The sequence below is a fragment of the Nycticebus coucang genome, chromosome X (assembly GCF_027406575.1).
Source record: "Nycticebus coucang isolate mNycCou1 chromosome X, mNycCou1.pri, whole genome shotgun sequence".
NCBI lineage: Eukaryota > Metazoa > Chordata > Mammalia > Primates > Lorisidae > Nycticebus > Nycticebus coucang.
The window spans coordinates 62,537,314-62,554,060 of record NC_069804.1 but is presented as its reverse complement, the minus strand read 5'-3'; the positions used below and the strand labels follow the sequence as shown (position 1 = coordinate 62,554,060).

General features: G+C 40.8%; 1 pseudogene; it reads right to left on the bottom strand.

Annotated features, from left to right (window-relative positions):
- Positions 1 to 3,722: 3,722 nt before the first annotated feature.
- Positions 3,723 to 15,160, bottom strand: LOC128576834 (protein ECT2-like; annotated as a pseudogene).
- Between the last annotated feature and the right edge of the window lie 1,587 nt (positions 15,161 to 16,747).

Genomic DNA, 16,747 nt, shown 5'->3' with positions numbered 1-16,747 from the left:
ACAAAGGCAGGCAGGCTGAGGCTGGAATTTAAAGCTGAGTGTAAGCTCTAACCGTACCCGCCCCAACACAGACTGCAGCCAAAACAGACACGCCAGCTCCGGGCAGCGGCACAGACTGGGGCTGGGTTGCAGTTTCTGTGAACTCAAACAGTGTCTGATCTGCAGAGGAATACAGCCAGGACAGAAACAAATTCTGCGAAATTGTTCTGCTCTGTCAGCAACATCAATCAGGGGTGGGGCTGAATTGAGTGAACTGCCCCAGCCTCCATTAAGCACTTAGATATTTTGCAGAATTTGTGATTCTTGGCTCAGCTCCAAACCATCAAGCTTACTTGATAAACCTCTGTCCTTTAACTCTACTTCTGGATGGGAGCCTCTGTGGAAACCTGGCTCCCGTTGGCCATCTTGCCTCCTTGCCCTGAATTCTATTTCTGATATTTCAATAAAATATCGTATGGTATTTTCTGCTATATCTCCCATGTAATGTCTTGGGGGAAGTGATCTGCTGTTGTCAGGATTCTCCCCATTTATATTTTTAGCTTTTTAAACATATTAAGTATACTTTTTTTAGGTGAAGTGTTCATTCAGTTGTCCTTAAATAGTTATTGAGAGATAATCTAGTTGGGGACTCCTAGGCAGCACTCCAGAGACCTATTTTGCAACTAAAACTGGCAGGATGGAATCAGATGGAGGCCCCAGGAAATAAAGCTTAACACTCCTTCACTGATGAGCTGGATCTTGTGCTTGTGGCCCTTCCCCCACAGCCTCACAAAGCACCTTTTTGGAGCTGCAGGGTGAGTGTCTCTGAGGGATGACGTGGCTTAGATAGCACAAACTTATTCCATCTTTGTGTTGCCCTATTGTTCATCCAGTTTAAAGAATTCACCATATTTTACTGGAATCCCTGCTGTAAAAGATTTGAACTGCTGTGGTCCCTGCCAGTGACAGCTGAAGGAAGGGAATTGACAGACAGACCCACTGTTCCCACCCACTATGATGCCAGTCTCCTCCTTGTGCAAACAAAATCAAATTAGCCAGAAAACTGCAGCCCATCCGGATGGTTCCTGCTCTGGAGCCAGGAATACCATTTGTGTCAACAAGTTCAGAGACGCCTTGGTCTTTCCCCCTGGAATGACTGTGGACTGGATAAAATTTAGCCCTCAGCCATGGCTGGGGAGGGGGTTCTGTTTCCAGGACATTCCCAGGGTGGGTCCCCTGACCCTAGGTTTGTCTCCAGGTTGGCTGGAGGGGAGCCAGAGATCACCAGGCACAGACACAGGCAGGGCAGAGGAAAGGTGCCCCCTAGCAGGAGGGAGAGCCAGGAGAGATCACACTACTCCAAGTTTAGTGCCATATGGCACAATTTTCTCTGGAAGCAGGGGAAAGGGTGAATTCAGTTCAGTGGCCCACACAATGTAGAGGTTGCTCAGAGATCTTACCAAGCACACTGGGCTCTGCGGGGGTGGGGGTGGGGGAGGGAGGATTCTGTCAGGCAAACAGGGATAAGAGAGGACAGGCTATGGGCTCAGGACTACTGAGAGAAAATTTCTCCACTTTTGCACTAGGCAAGATTGGGACCCAGAGGTGGAAATTCCTAGGTGAAGGAGTACTAGGACTCTGCGGCTCTCTCCCATAGAGTGAGATGAGAATTTGTTTCTGTCCTGGATTTTTCCCCTGCTTGCTCACAAAAAGCCTGCAGCAGGACCCCCACTTTGGGGACGTCTCCTCCTTCAGCACCAGGCACCTTAAGTGTACTTATAATTGGAGTGTTTCTTGAATGAATAAAGGACAATTCACCAAGCCTGCATTCACATCCGTCTATCACCAAATATGGCCCATTTTGCCTTCTAAAGAGGCTACTAATTCCTCTCTTTTTATCTATGCTCTTATCCCTCCCAATTTAGGCAAAGTCCCTTATCTGTAATTTGAATATCTAGTCCACTCTCTCCTTGCTAGATGTCAGGGCGATATAACAATCAGAAGTGACAGGATCCCTCCCATGTTTAGAATTCTTCTGCAACTCTCCATTGCCTGTAAGATAATAATGGCAAGCTTCTGAACTTTGAATTTAAAGCCTGTCATGATCTGGTACTTGTTAACCTCTCCAACCTGATCTCTAACCTCTCCCCTCTGCCCTAAACTCAGCAGCACTCACCTACCTGCAGCCATGGTATTTTTAAAAATTCCAATGTGACCACTTCTCCCCACAATCCCCACTACTGCTTTGGTCAGGGACTCATTATTTCTTACCTAGGTTTCTGCTGTAGCCTCTTCACTTATTTTTCTTTCTCCCTCCTCCTCAAAGTCTTCTTTATAAACCATCCAGAAAGATTCTACTAAAACTCAAGTCATATCTCATCCCTATTCTTCAAAACCCGTCCCTTCCTTTTTTCAAAACTATTTCATGCCTCTCACTTCATTCAACTTAAAAGCCAAAATCCTCACTTAGACCACAAATTTCTGCATGATTTGGTCCCTATTGTCTCTTTGACTGTTCTACTATACTTTTCCCCTGGTCAGATACTCTGGCTTCTCCTTCCTATTCCCAGAACAAGCCCATTGTCTGACCTTGTGGCCTTTGCTCTTTCTCCCTGTAATGCTGTCACCCTAACAGAACAGGTAATTTGAATCTCTTAGCTCAAAAAGCTCTTCCTTGAGAAGACATTCCCGAAACTGAATAGTAGCTAAGTATTTCCATTATTTATTTTTCTGGAAAAAAAAAAAGTTGGTATTGTATTACATATAAATACACCTAAGAGTGGATACAATAAGTTATATGTGTGTGTGTACAAAAATTGGTGTACCATTAATTGGCATTAACAACATTCACAATACTGTGCGATCAACACCACTATCAATATCCAAGATTTTTCATCAGCCCAAACAGTTCTCCACATTTCTTCCTCCCCACAGCTCCTGGTAAATTCTGATATCTTTCTATCTCTGTAAGTTTTCCTATTCTAGATATTTCATATACATGAAATCATACAAAATTTCTCCTTTTGTGTTTGACTTAGTATAATGTCTTCAAGATTCAGCCACAAAGTATCAGAGAATTTAATTCCTTTTTTATGGCTGAATAATATTTCATTGTATGTGTATATTGCATTTTTTTTATCCATTCGTCTGTTGATAGTCATTTGGGATGTTTCCATTTTTTGGCTACTGTGAATAATGCTGTGCTGAACAATGACATAAAGTATCTTTTTGAGTTCCTGTTTTCAAATCTTTTGTGTTTATACCCGGGAGTAGAATTGCTAGGTCATATGGGAAATATATACTTAAGACTTAGCTTTTTGAGAAACTGCTAAACTCTTTTTCCATGGCAACTGCACCATTTTACAATTTCATCAGCAATGTATGAGGGTTCTAGCTCCTTCACATTCTTTTTATTTTTTGGCACCCACCAAATAAAATTTATTTGCTGTATCAGTGTTGCAAAGCTACTGATTCATGTATAACTTAAATTATTGGTCTTCAAACAGAGATTTGAACAAGGAGATAAATCACATCAAAATCAATATATATTTTACATTAATTAACTTGAAAAATATAAGATGTAAACCTTACTATTTGAAGAAGAAAATCAAATAGCATAGTTCAGTGTTACTTATCCTCTTTCCAACTTTCAGAAAGTGCTAATTACCAGTACCACTTAAGTCAGATTGCTATTTGAGTTCAAGGTATTTATACCTTTCTATAATTTAATATTTTTTAAAGCTTCATATGAAATGAGTTGTAGATCTACTTTAAGTATAACTTCTCTGTTCAAAGAAGGAAGGAAGGCTGACAAGGGATGGATATGGGATACCTGTTAATGATGATGTGCCAATAAGATGATTGCCTACATGTTTATCATTGCTGGGTAGGCTTCTTCCCTCTGTTGAACTCTAGGATGTCATAAAAGCCCTTTGTAGAGCTCTTTTTGGAGTTTTGGAGAAAGAGAATGCTCTTATAACCCTTTTTGATGTCATTTTATTGATCTAGATGCTCTACTCAAAGTAATGTCCATATCTTTTTGTATTTACTTCAAAGGACTCTATATCAGCAGTGTAAATAAAATTCTTAGCATCATATTTGCAAATGGTGTTTTCTATATGTCAACATAGCATCTTTAGCCAGTTTTCTTTTGAAAGTTCATCTGATGTCATCTGAGCACCAAGCAGCACATTTTCCTGCTCTGTCAGTGGTCTCACAAGCAAGGCAAAATCATTATGGAAATCTCCTGTCTCTTTTATGTCTAGCATCTTCTTAATATGAGAACGAGGCATTAGATGAATATTCTTTTTTTTTTTTTTTGAGACAGAGTCTCACTATGTCACCCTTGGTAGAGTGTCATTACGTCCCAGCTCACAGCAACCTCAAACTCTTGGGCTTAAGCGATTCTCTTGCCTCAGTCTCCCAAGTAGCTGGGACTACATGCGCCTGCCTCAATGTCCAGCTTTTTCTTTGTTGCAGTTGTCATTGTTGTTTAGCTGGCCTGGGGCAGGTTCTAACCTGCCAGCCTTGGTGCATGTGACCAGTGTAGTAACCACTGTGCCCTGGGTACTAAGCCTAGATGAATATTCTTAAGAGAGGCTGGAGGTCCGGTATGGCCTTGAGGACTCCTAAAAGTACCAATAAACTTGTGCCGTTTTCTTGCTATCTCTAGGCCATCATTGATGAGGGAAGGAGTTACTTGTTTGTTTGTTTGTTTTAATCTCATTATTATTTATTTATTTATTTTTTCAAAGACAGAGTCTCACTCTGTCACCTTTGGTAGAGTGCCGCGGCATCACAGCTCACAGAAACCTCCAGCTCTTGAGCTTATGCGATTTTCTTGCCTCAGCCTCTGGCGTACCTGGGACTACAGGGGCCCGCCACAATGCCCGGCTATTTTTTTTTTTTTTAATTGCAGTTTGGCCAGGGCTAGGTTCGAACCAGCCACTCTTGGTATATGCGGCCAGCGCCCTACTCACTGAGCCACAGGCACCACCTGGGAAAGAGGTACTTATTTTCCTCTGTTACAGGTGTGCTCACCTAGAGAAATTGTTTCAACTTATTGTACGTTTGGTGAGAAGATAAAAGATTAGCCAAGCAAACATCTACTTCGTAAACAACATCAAAATTTGCTTTTGAGTTTTTGTTTTTCTCTTTTCTCATTAATATGTGTCATTACTTGCTTTGGTGATTAAACAGCTTTTTCTAAAGTGCTTTTGTCAGGATTCTCATCAGTTGTATGTTTCTTAAGATCATTTATTTTATTTTTTTTCCTTTTATTAAGTCATATCTACATAGATCATGAATACATTTATGCCTGTGTGGGATTCCATGTGTTGATTATTTGTACGAATTGGAGTGCTTACATCCAATTAATTAACATAGCTTTCACCTCATTTACTTAATCACTGTGTTAAGACATTTGTGTTCTGTACTTGATGGATTTGACTTGTACCCTTGCAATATGCTCCATAGGTGTGGTCCCACTGTTTACCCTCCCTCTATCAAACCATCCTCTCCTCTCCCAATTCTCTCCCCTTCTCTCTTTCATCCTGGGTTATAGTTATGATTCATCTTTCATATGAAAGTGTGAGAGATTATAAATCAGTTTCATAATAGTACTGAGTACATTGGATTTTTTTTGCATTCCTGAGATACTTTACTAAGAAGAATATTTTCCAGCTCCATCCATGTAAACATAAAAGAGGTAAAGTCTCCATCTTTTTTTTTTTTTTTTCATACAGAGTCTCACTATGTCACACTGTGTAGAGTGCTGTGGTGTCAGAGTTCACAGCAACCTCCAACTCTTGGGCTTAAGCGATTCTCTTTTTTTTTTTTATTACATCATAACTGTATACATTGATATGATCATGGGGCATCATACACTCGCTTCATAAACCATTTGACCCATTTTTATCACAGTGGTTAACATAGCCTTTCTGGCGTTATCTGAGTTACTGTGCGAAAACATTTACATTCTACATTTACCAAGTTTCGCAAATACCCCTGTAAGATGCACCACAGGTGTGATCCCACCGATTCCCCTCCCTCTACCCACACACCCCCATTCCCACTTCCCCCTATTGTTAAGATGTGGCTGGGTTATAGCTTTCATGTGAGAGTCCCAAATTAGTTTCATAGTAGGGCTGTGTACATTGGGTACTTTTTCTTCCATTCTTGGGATACTTTACTAAGAAGAATATGTTCCAGCTCCATCCATGTAAACATGAAAGAGGTAAAGTCTCCATCTTTCTTTAAGGCTGCATAGTATTCCATGGTATACATATACCACAATTTATTAATCCATTCGTGGATCGATGGGCACTTGGGCTTTTTCCATGACTTAGCTATTATGAACTGGGCTGCAATAAACATTCTGGTACAAATATCTTTGTTATGTTGTGATTTTTGGTCTTCTGGGTATATGCCCAGCAGAGGAATTACAGGATTGAATGGCAGATCTATTTTTAGATCTCTGAGTGTTCTCCATATATCTTTCCAAAGGAATGTATTAATTTGCATTCCCACCAGCAGTGCAGAAGTGTTCCCTTTTCTCCGCATCCACGCCAACATCTCTGGTCTTGAGATTTTGTGATATAGGCTAGTCTCATTGGAGTTAGATGATATCTCAAAGTACTTTTGATTTGCATTTCTCTGATGATTAAAGATGATGAGCATTTTTTCATATGTCTGAAGGCCTTGCGCCTGTCTTCTTCAGAGAAGTTTCTCTTCAAATCCCTTGCCCAGCCTGCTATGGGATCCCTTGTTTTTTTCTTGCTGATGCGTTTGAGTTCTCTGTGCATTCTGGTTATTAAACCTTTGTCAGAGATATACCCTGCAAATATCTTCTCCCATTCTGAGGGCTGTCTGCTTGCTCTGCTTACTGTGTTCTTAGCTGTGCAGAAGCTTTTTAGTTTGATCAAGTCCCACTAGTGTATTTTTGAAGCTGCTTCAATTGCCCGGGGGGTTCTCCTCATGAAATACTCACCCAGACCAATTTCTTCAGGGTTTTCCCTGCATTCTCCGGTAGTATTTTTATAGGTTCATGTTTTAAGTTTAAATATTTAATCCAATGAGAGTCTATCTTAGTTAATGGTGAAAGGTGTGGGTCCAATTTCAGTCTTCTGCAGGTTGCCAGCCAGTTCACCCAGCACCATTTGTTAAATAGGGAATCTTTTCCCCACGGAATGTTTTTAATTGGCTTGTCAAAAATCAAATAGCGGTAAGTAGCTGGATTCATCTCTTGGTTCTCTATTCTGTTCCAGATATCTACTTCTCTGTTTTTGTGCCAATACCGTGCTGTTTTGATCACTATCGATTTGTAGTAAAGTCTGAGGTCTGGTAGTGTGATTCCTCCTGTTTTGTTTTTATTTCTGAGTAATGTCTTGGCTATTCGAGGTTTTTTCTGATTCCATATAAAACGAAGTAATGTTTTTTCAAGATCTTTAAAATATGACAGTGGAGCTTTAATAGGGAGTGCGTTGAAATTATATATTGCTTTGGGTAGTATGGACATTTTGATAATGTTGATTCTTCCCAGCCATGAGCATGGTATATTTTTCCATTTGTTAACATTTTCAGCTATTTCTTTTCTTAGAGTTTCATAGTTCTCTTTGTAGAGATCTTTCACGTCTTTTGTTAGGTAAATTCCCAAATATTTCATCTTCTTTGGCACTACTGTGAATGGGATAGTGTCCTTAACTGCTTTTTCAATTTGACTGTTGTTGGTGTATATAAAGGCTACCGATTTATGAATGTTGATTTTGTAACCTGAGACACTGCTGTATTCCTTGATCACTTCTAGGAGTTTTGTAGTAGAGTCCCTAGTGTTTTCCAGATACACAATCATATCATCTGCGAAGAGCGAGAGTTTGATCTCTTCTGACCCTATATGGATACCCTTGATCGCCTTTTCTTCCCTAATTGCGGTGGCTAAAACTTCCATTACAATGTTGAAAAGCAATGGAGACAATGGGCAGCCTTGTCTGGTTCCCGATCTGAGTGGAAATGATTCCAATTTAACTCCATTCAATATGATATTGGCTGTGGGTTTGCTGTAGATAGCCTCTATCAGTTTAAGAAAAGTCCCTTCTAGACCAATTTTCTTGAGTGTTCTGATCATGAAGGGATGCTGGATATTATCAAAAGCTTTTTCTGCATCAATTGAGAGAATCATATGGTCTTTGTTTTTTAATTTGTTTATGTGCTGAATTACATTTATAGATTTACGTATATTGAACCAGCCTTGAGATCCTGGGATAAAACCAACTTGGTCATGATGTATAATTTGTTTGATGTGTTGCTGGATTCTGTTTGTTAGGATCTTGTTGAATATTTTTGCATCTATATTCATTAGTGATATTGGTCTATAATTTTCTTTTCTTGTTCGATCTTTTCCTGGTTTGGGGATCAGGGTGATGTTTGCTTCATAGAACGTGTTGGGTAGTCTTCCTTCTTTTTCTACATTTTGGAACAGGTTGAGTAATATAGGTACTAATTCCTCTTTAAAGGTTTGGTAGAATTCTGACGTGAAACCATCTGGTCCCTGGCTTTTCTTTTTAGGGAGGTTTTGTATAGTTGATGCTATTTCTGAACTTGATATGGGTCTGTTCAACATTTCCACTTGATTCTGGTTAACTCTTGGAAGGTGGTGTGCTTCCAAGTATCGGTCTATTTCCTTCAGATTTTCATATTTCTGAGAATAAAGTTTCTTTTAATATTCATTAAGGATTTTTTGGATTTCTGATGAGTCTGTGGTTATTTCGTCTTTGTTGTTTCTCATTGATGATATTAGAGATTTTACTCTTTTTTTCCTGATTAAGTTGGCCAGAGGTTTATCTATTTTATTGACCTTTTCAAAAAACCAGCTTTTTGATTTATTGATCTGTTGTATTATTCTTTTGTTTTCAATTTCATTTCATTCTGCTCTAATTTTGGTTATTTCTTTTCTTCCACTGGGTTTGGGGTTGGAATGTTCTTCCTTTTCCAGTTGCGTGAGATGTCCCATTAAGTTGTTAACTTCCTCTCTTTCCGTTCTCTTGAGGAAGGCTTGCAGTGCTATAAATTTCCCTCTTAGAACTGCCTTTGCAGTGTCCCAGAGGTTCTGTTAGTTTGTGTCTTCATTGTCGTTTTGTTCCAAAAAATGGGCGATTTCTTTCTTAATCTCATCTCTGACCCAGCTATCATTCAGCATAAGGTTATTTAACTTCCATGTTTTTGTATGGGTATACAGATTCCTGTTGTTACTCAATTCAAGTTTTTTTCCATGATGGTCCGAGAAGATGCATGGAATAATTTCTATTCCTTTAAATTTACTGAGGTTAGACTTGTGACCTAAAATGTGATCAATTTTGGAGTAAGTTCCGTGGGCTGATGAGAAGTATGTGTATTCAGTTTTGTTGTGATGAAATGTTCTGTAGATGTCTGCTAAATCTAAATATTGGATGGTTAGGTTTAAATCTAAGATTTCTTTGCTCAGCTTCTTTCTGGAGGATCGATCCAACACTGCCAAGGGAGTGTTGAAATCTCCAACGATTATGGAGCTGGGGGAAATCAAGTTACTCATGTCTGTTAGAGTTTCTCTTATATATTGAGGTGCATTCTGGTTGGGTGCATAGATATTAATAATTGAGATCTCATCATATTGAGTATTACCCTTACCAAATATGAAGTGACCATTCTTGTCCTTCCTTACTTTTGATGGTTTAAAGCCTACGGTATCTGCAAATAAAATTGCAACACCTGCTTTTTTCTGATTACCATTTGCCTGAAATATGGATGACCATCCTTTCACCCTGAGTCTGTATTTGTCTTTTAAGTTGAGATGTGACTCTTGTATGCAACAAATATCTGGCTTGAGTTTTTGTATCCAGTCAGCTAACCTATGCCTCTTTAGAGGACAGTTTAAGCCATTCACGTTGATGGAGAGTATTGATAAGTCTGGTGGAAATTTGGGTATCGAGTTTTTCGAAGGTCCAGTGGTCATTTTTAATCCTTTCGCCAGTGTGGAAGTTGGAGTTTGATCCGATGTTTCTGAGTGAGTTTACTTTTGTGGTATAGGATTGGGTTGGACATTGTGGAGGATAGGTCTGAGAACATCCTGAAGAGCTGGTTTACTTATGGCAAATTTTTTCAACATATGAATGTCATTGAAGTATTTAGTTTCTACATCATAGATGAAACTCAGTTTAGCTGGATACAAGACCTGGGTTGAACGTTTTTTTGCTTTAGGAGATTAAAAGTTGATGACCAGCCTCTTCTGGCTTGAAAAGTTTCAGCAGAGAGATCTGCAGTTATTCTAATATTCTTACCTTTGGACGTTATAGTTTTCTTTCACCGGGCTGCTTTGAGAATCTTCTCTTTCATGTTAACTTTAGTGAAGCTAGTTATGATATGTCTGGGGGATGACTTATTGGGGTTGAATCGTGCTGGGGTTCTGAAGCTGTCCGCTATCTGAATTTCAGATTCTTTAGGCATGTCTGGAAAACTTTCTTTCATAATTTCATGCAGAAGGGCCTCTTTGCCCTCGGAGGCGACCTCATAGTTCTCAGAAATTCCTATAATCCTTATGTTGCTTTTTTTCGAATTATCTGAGAGTTCTCTGAGTGAGTGATCCGTTTTTGCTCTCCATTTCTCTTCCTCTTTGAGAGATTGGGAGCGTTCGAAGACTTTATCTTCATTGTCAGAAATCCTTTCTTCTGCTTGCTCCATTCTGTTACTGAGGCATTCTACTGTATTTTTCATATCTTTGAGGGCTGTAAGTTCTTGCTTCAGTGTGTCTAAGTCTTTGGTGGTTTTGTCTTTAAATTCGTTAAATTCTTGAGACAATTTTTGAATTTCTCCTCGAATTCCTAATTCCATTTTATTAATCTCTGCAATCCAAATTCTGAATTCGATTACTGACATCTCAGCCAGTTGTTTATGAATGGGATCTTCCATCACATCTGCTGTATCTTTTCTTGGGGGGGGTTGATCTATTCTGGTTATTCATGTTACCAGATTTTTCCGCTGATTCCACCCCATGGTTATTTGACTCCCTTTGGTTTTTCCCCTGGGGTTTTATCGAGGGCCCGTGCTGTGTTGTGGCCTGAGAAACTGGGGCCCTGTCTGGTGTGGTGGAGCAAAGTGATTCTGTCTTGCTTTCAGCTGGTTTCTGTTCGATCCTATTGCAACTTCTACTCTGGCTTGAAGTCTCAGCTGTGTGGAAAAATCAGCAATTAAGTCACCCCACTTGCCCACCTCTGGCCCCAGTTGGAAAAGGAGAATCAAACCTTCCTACAATCGCACACCCAGGGCACCACCTGAAAGGTCCTCAGTCTATTAGCCCAGTTCAAAAGTTCCAAATCAACTGTCTCAATAGGCACTTGTCTCGGGTGGGAGAGTTCAAGAGGTCTCTGGGAACTGGATCACAGAGTCCTTTTGAGTCCTCTGACACGGCTCACCCCAGTGCAGCGTGGAGTCAGGAGGAGCCACCCAGCAAACAGAGCAGTCTAGGAAGGTTGACGTCTCCTTCCCCACTTTGCCCCTCCGTCGGACCCAGTCAGTGGTATCTCTGCAGATGGCTAACCCAGTTGCCTGCAGTGAACAGACACTCCAGGGGTTTGCACCTGCCTGAATCACAAGGAAGTTTGCCAGGCCCCCGCAGACTGCCGCTATCTAGCAGGAGGAGATGGGGCCTGACATCTTTGAGTGTTTGATGCAAGTGATGGGAAGGAGGTGTTCACTCAGGCTTAGCCCTTTCCCTGATGGGTGCTGCTAACAGAAAAGAACAGAACAGACAACTTTGCGGGGTTCTGTCTCTGTTCCTGTCGAAATCGCCTACAGAAGAAGGGCTGTTTTGAGTTCAAACGTCTTTGCTCCTGGATATTTGCGTCCGAACACCTCTCTGTGTCGGCCCCGCCCTGGAAGCTTCCCGGGTTTGTGAGCCCTGTCAAGAAATCCCCTGCTCACCTGTGGCCTCCTCTGGTTGCCCAGGGAGACAGGGGGTGTGGCCTCAGAATCCAGAAGTGAGCATTCTGCCGTTAAAGAAAAAACGGCTGTTGATCTACCTCCAGGGAACTGCTGCTCTGGTGTGGGCACTCAGGCGACCCTTTTCTCCTCTGTCCCGCGCCCCAGTGTCAGCACTGAGTGGCCACAGTTTGTGCTGGGTCCACACCCCTCAAGAGATCCCCCAAGAATCAGAACTCTTGGGGGATGGGCCCCCAGGCCCCGATTGGGAGTGGGGGGGTAAGCTAGAGTTTCATTCAGTTTTACGCAACACTACGGCCCGGGGAGGGCTCCTGCACTGCACCGCAGGGAAGTGCCACCAAGGCTTGATTTCCCCTCATCAGAGTGCCCTCTCCTCGCTCACGTGTCCCAGAGTCAGCGCTGACCTGACGCAGCTCAGGCACTGTGCACTCCCCTTGAGAAATCACCCAAGGATCCGAACTCCTGGGGGATCGGCCCTCAGACCCCGAGTGAGAGTAGGGGCTCTCAGCTCTCAGCGGGGAAGCTAGAGTCTTATTCAGTCTTGTGCCCCGTAATGTTGCCCAGGGAGGGTTGCTGTACTGCACCGTAGGGAAGTGCCGCCAAGGCGTGACTCCCCTTCAGCCCGGTGCCCTCTCCTCACTCGCGTGCCTCAGAGTCAATGCTGACCAGTCGCAACTCGGGGACTGTCCACTCCCCTTGAGAAATCACCCAGGGATCCAAACTCCTGGGGGACAGGCCTCCAGACCTCAGTGGGCGAGAGGGGACCGCCGGGGATTCAGGGTTGCCGGCAAAGGATTCCCAAAGTTTTATTCAATTTTATGCCCGGCGGGAGAACGCCACGGCACCCCAGTAGGGGAGGTAGGTCCAGTTTTTAGAAGGTCTCTCCCTGGAGTGTAGTGGGAGGACCTATAATTTCTGCCCGCTTGTTCAATTGTGGGGCTCTTGAGCCGGTCTCATGGGGGAGGTGGACTCCCATCCGCTTGGTGGTAGATTTTGTACTTTTGTTTGCATCCTTGTGATCACAGCTTGCCTCAGCGGTGTTGATGTGCGTTCTTCAACCTTCTCTCTTGGTGAGGCTCAAGTCCACCAGGATACTTACTAAATTCCTGTCCCTTAACTCTCCTTCTGGACGGGAGCCTCTGTTGAAAGCTGGCTTCAGTCTGCCACCTTTTCTCCCCTCCTCTCCATCTTTTTTTAATGCTGTATAGTATTCCATGGTATACATATACCACAATTTATCAATCCATTCATAGTTCGATGGCCATTTAAAATAAACACAACACTGGGTAACCTCTATACTGTTTGAGTAAGACATTCAACATCGTTTTGCTGTCCACATTCTTATTAGGCTTGGTTAATCTTGAGAAATGTATAAAATCTAGGCAGGTTTTGTAGCTGTAGTCCCAGTTACTCAGGAGGCTGAGGCAAGAGAATTGTCTAAGCCAAGGAGTTGGAGTTTGCTGTGAGCTGTGTGACAGCACAGCACTCTACTGAGGGCAATAAAATGAGACTGTCTCTACAAAAAAAAAAAGAAAGAAAGGAAAAGAAAAGAAAAAAAGAAAAGAAATGCATAAAATTTTGGTTTCCGTTTTTCACACTGAATTGTTTCCTTGCTCATTTCAAATAAGTTTAAAAAGGGGGGGGTTCACGGTGGGTTTAGTACACCTTTTGCGGGCAGGGCACAGGCATAAGAGGGTTTTTATCTTACAAATGCAATCAATGTAACCTGGTTCTTTGTATCCTCAATGAATCCCCAACAATAAAAAACAAACAAACATACAACAATAATGAACAAAACAAAGGGAGGGTAGGTTTTGACCAGACCTTTCGAATATTTAAGAACAGTATCACCAGTGCTTTTTTTTACATCTTAATGTAAGGTTTTCAAGGTCATCTTTTTTTTTATTAAATCATAACTGTATACAATACTGCATTTATGGGGTACAATGTGCTGATTTTATACACAATTTGGAGTGCTTCCATCAAACTGGATAACAGCCTTCACCTCACTTACTTATTTGTTGTGTTAGCACAACTATATTCTTCTCTTAAAAAACAAATGACACATACCTTTGCAGTATGCATAATAGGTAAGGTCCCATCGATTACCCTGCCTTCACCTAGAAACACCCACACTCTCCCCTCACCCTCCTCTTCCCTCTTTCATTCTGGGCTATAGTTGTGTTTTATCATTCATATGAAAGTGTGGGTGATTATATATTGGTTTCACAGTAGTATTGAGTACATTGGATATTTTTTCTTCCATTCTTGAGATACTTTACTAAGAAGAATATGTTCCAGATCCATCCATGTAAACATAAAAAAGGTAAAGTCTCCATCTTTTTATGGCTGCATAATATTCCATGGTATACATACACCACAATTTGTTAATCCGTTCATGGGTCAATGGGCACTTGGGCTGCTTCCATGACTTGGCAATTATGAATTGGGCTACAATAAATATTCTGGCACAAATATGTTTGTTGTAAAATGATTTTTGGCCATCTGGAAATTTATGTAGTAGAGGAATTGCAGGATCCAACAGCAGGTCTACTTTTAGTTCTCTAAGTGTTCTCCAAACTTCCTTCCAAAGGGGATGTATTAGCTTGCAGTCCCTCCGGCAGAGCAGAAGTGTTCCCTTCTCACCACATCCACACCATCATCTATAGTTTTGGGATTTTGTGATGTGGGTTACTCTTACTGGAGTTAGATGATATCTCAAAGTGGTTTTGATTGGCATTTCCCTGATGATTAAAGATGATGAGCATTTTTTCATGTGTTTGTAGGCCATGCACCTGTCTTCTTCAGAGAAGCTTCTGTTCAAGTCTCTTGCCGACAATGAAATGGGATCACTTGTTCTTTTCCTACTAATGACTTTGAGTTCTCTGTGGATTCTAGTTATCAAACCTTTGTCAGAAACATAACCTACAAATATGTTCTCCCATTCTGAGGGCTGTCTGCTTGCTTTACTTACTTTGTTGCTGGCTGTGCAGAAGCTTTTTTTTTTTTATTAAATCATAACTGTATATCCCAGTAATATATTTTTGGTGTTACTTCAATTCCTGGGGGAACTCCTCATAAAATATTCTCCCAGGCCAATATCTTCAAGTTTTTTCCCTGCCTTCTCTTCTAGTATCTTTATAGTTTCATGTCTTAAGTTTAAATCTTTTATTCAGTCTAGTGGATTAAAAATCATACTTACCACAACAGCCATCAATCTCATAAATCATCTGAGGAATTGCTGAAAATAAGATATTCTCCTGGGAAGCCTGGAAATCTCTTATCACTTGGAGGCAAGCCACCAAGTAACTCAGTAATCCCAGAGGAGCAAATATCAATCCTGTGGTAGTAAGGCTGATGTTAAACAGGAACTGTTTATGGTAGTTCCTTGAAGAATTAGTGAAGGAAATTGCATGTAGTCTTTTTGGAAATCATTTCCTTGAATACATAAATTTTTACCATCTTTTGTTTACCAATATGAGATCATTTTCTTGAGCACATAGCCCCTGAAGCACATGGTCCCTGAGCACAAAGCCGCTGCATGTCTTTTCTTAGTAGTTTTTCTGACCATTATGTATCTTCTCAATAAAAGAACTCTGCAAGAAGTGCTCAGTGCTATCCTGCACCTATGGTTAGCCTCACCTCTTGCAGCGTTTACTGTCAATCCGTGTCTTGCATGATCATTTATGTGGTCATGACCATCCAGTGAGAATCAATTTTTGTTAATAGTTAAAGGTGGGGGGTCCAGTTTTAGTCTTGTACACGTCAACAGCCAATTCACCCAGCACCATTTTTTTAAACAGGGAATCTTTCCCCAAATTTATGTTTTTGATAGGCTTATCAAGAATCAAATGACAATAAGTAGCTGGGTTCATCTCTTGGTTCTCAGTTCTGTTCGATAGATCTACCTCTCTATTTTTGTGCCAGTACCATGCTGTTTTGATCACTATTGATTTATAATATAGCCTAAAGTGTGATTCCTTCTGATTTATTTTTATTGCTGAGTAATGTCTTGGCTATTTGAGTTTTTTTCTGATTCCATATAAAAGAAAGTACTATTTTTTCCCCAGATCTTTAAAGTATAACAATGGTGCTTTAATAGGGATTGCATTATATTTGTATATTGCTTTGGGAAGTATGGACATTTTAACAATGTTGATTCTTCCCAGCCATGATCTGGTACGTTTTTCCATTTGTTATCATCTTTTGCTATATCATTTCTCAGAGTTTCATAGTTGTTTTATAGAGCTCTTTCACATCCTTCATTAGGAAAATTCCCAGATATTTCATCTTCCTTGGCACTACTGTAAGAGAAATAGAGTCCTTGACTATATTTTCACCTTGACTATTGTTGGCATATACAAAAGGTACTGATTTATAAGTATAGAACATGTACCCTGAGATGCTACTTTATTCCTTGATCACTTATAAGAGTTTCATAATTGAGTCCCTGGGGTTTAACAGGTATAAGATGATGTCATTCACGAAGAGTGACAATTTGATATCCTCTGACCCTGTCTGGATTGCCTTGATTGCCTTCTCTTGCCTGATTGTGATGGCTAAGACCAAGTGGCCATCAATTTGTGAGTGTATTAACAAAACGTAGTATAGTATACCATGTGATACTATTTAGCCATGAGGAAGAATGACTTAATGCCTTTTACAGCAATTTGGATGAAACTAGAGACCATTATCCTAAGTGAAGTATATACAAAGAATGTAAAATTAAACCCCACATGTTCTTGCTGTTAAGTGGGAACTAAATGATGAGAACACATGTGCAGAAAGAAAAGTAAAACTC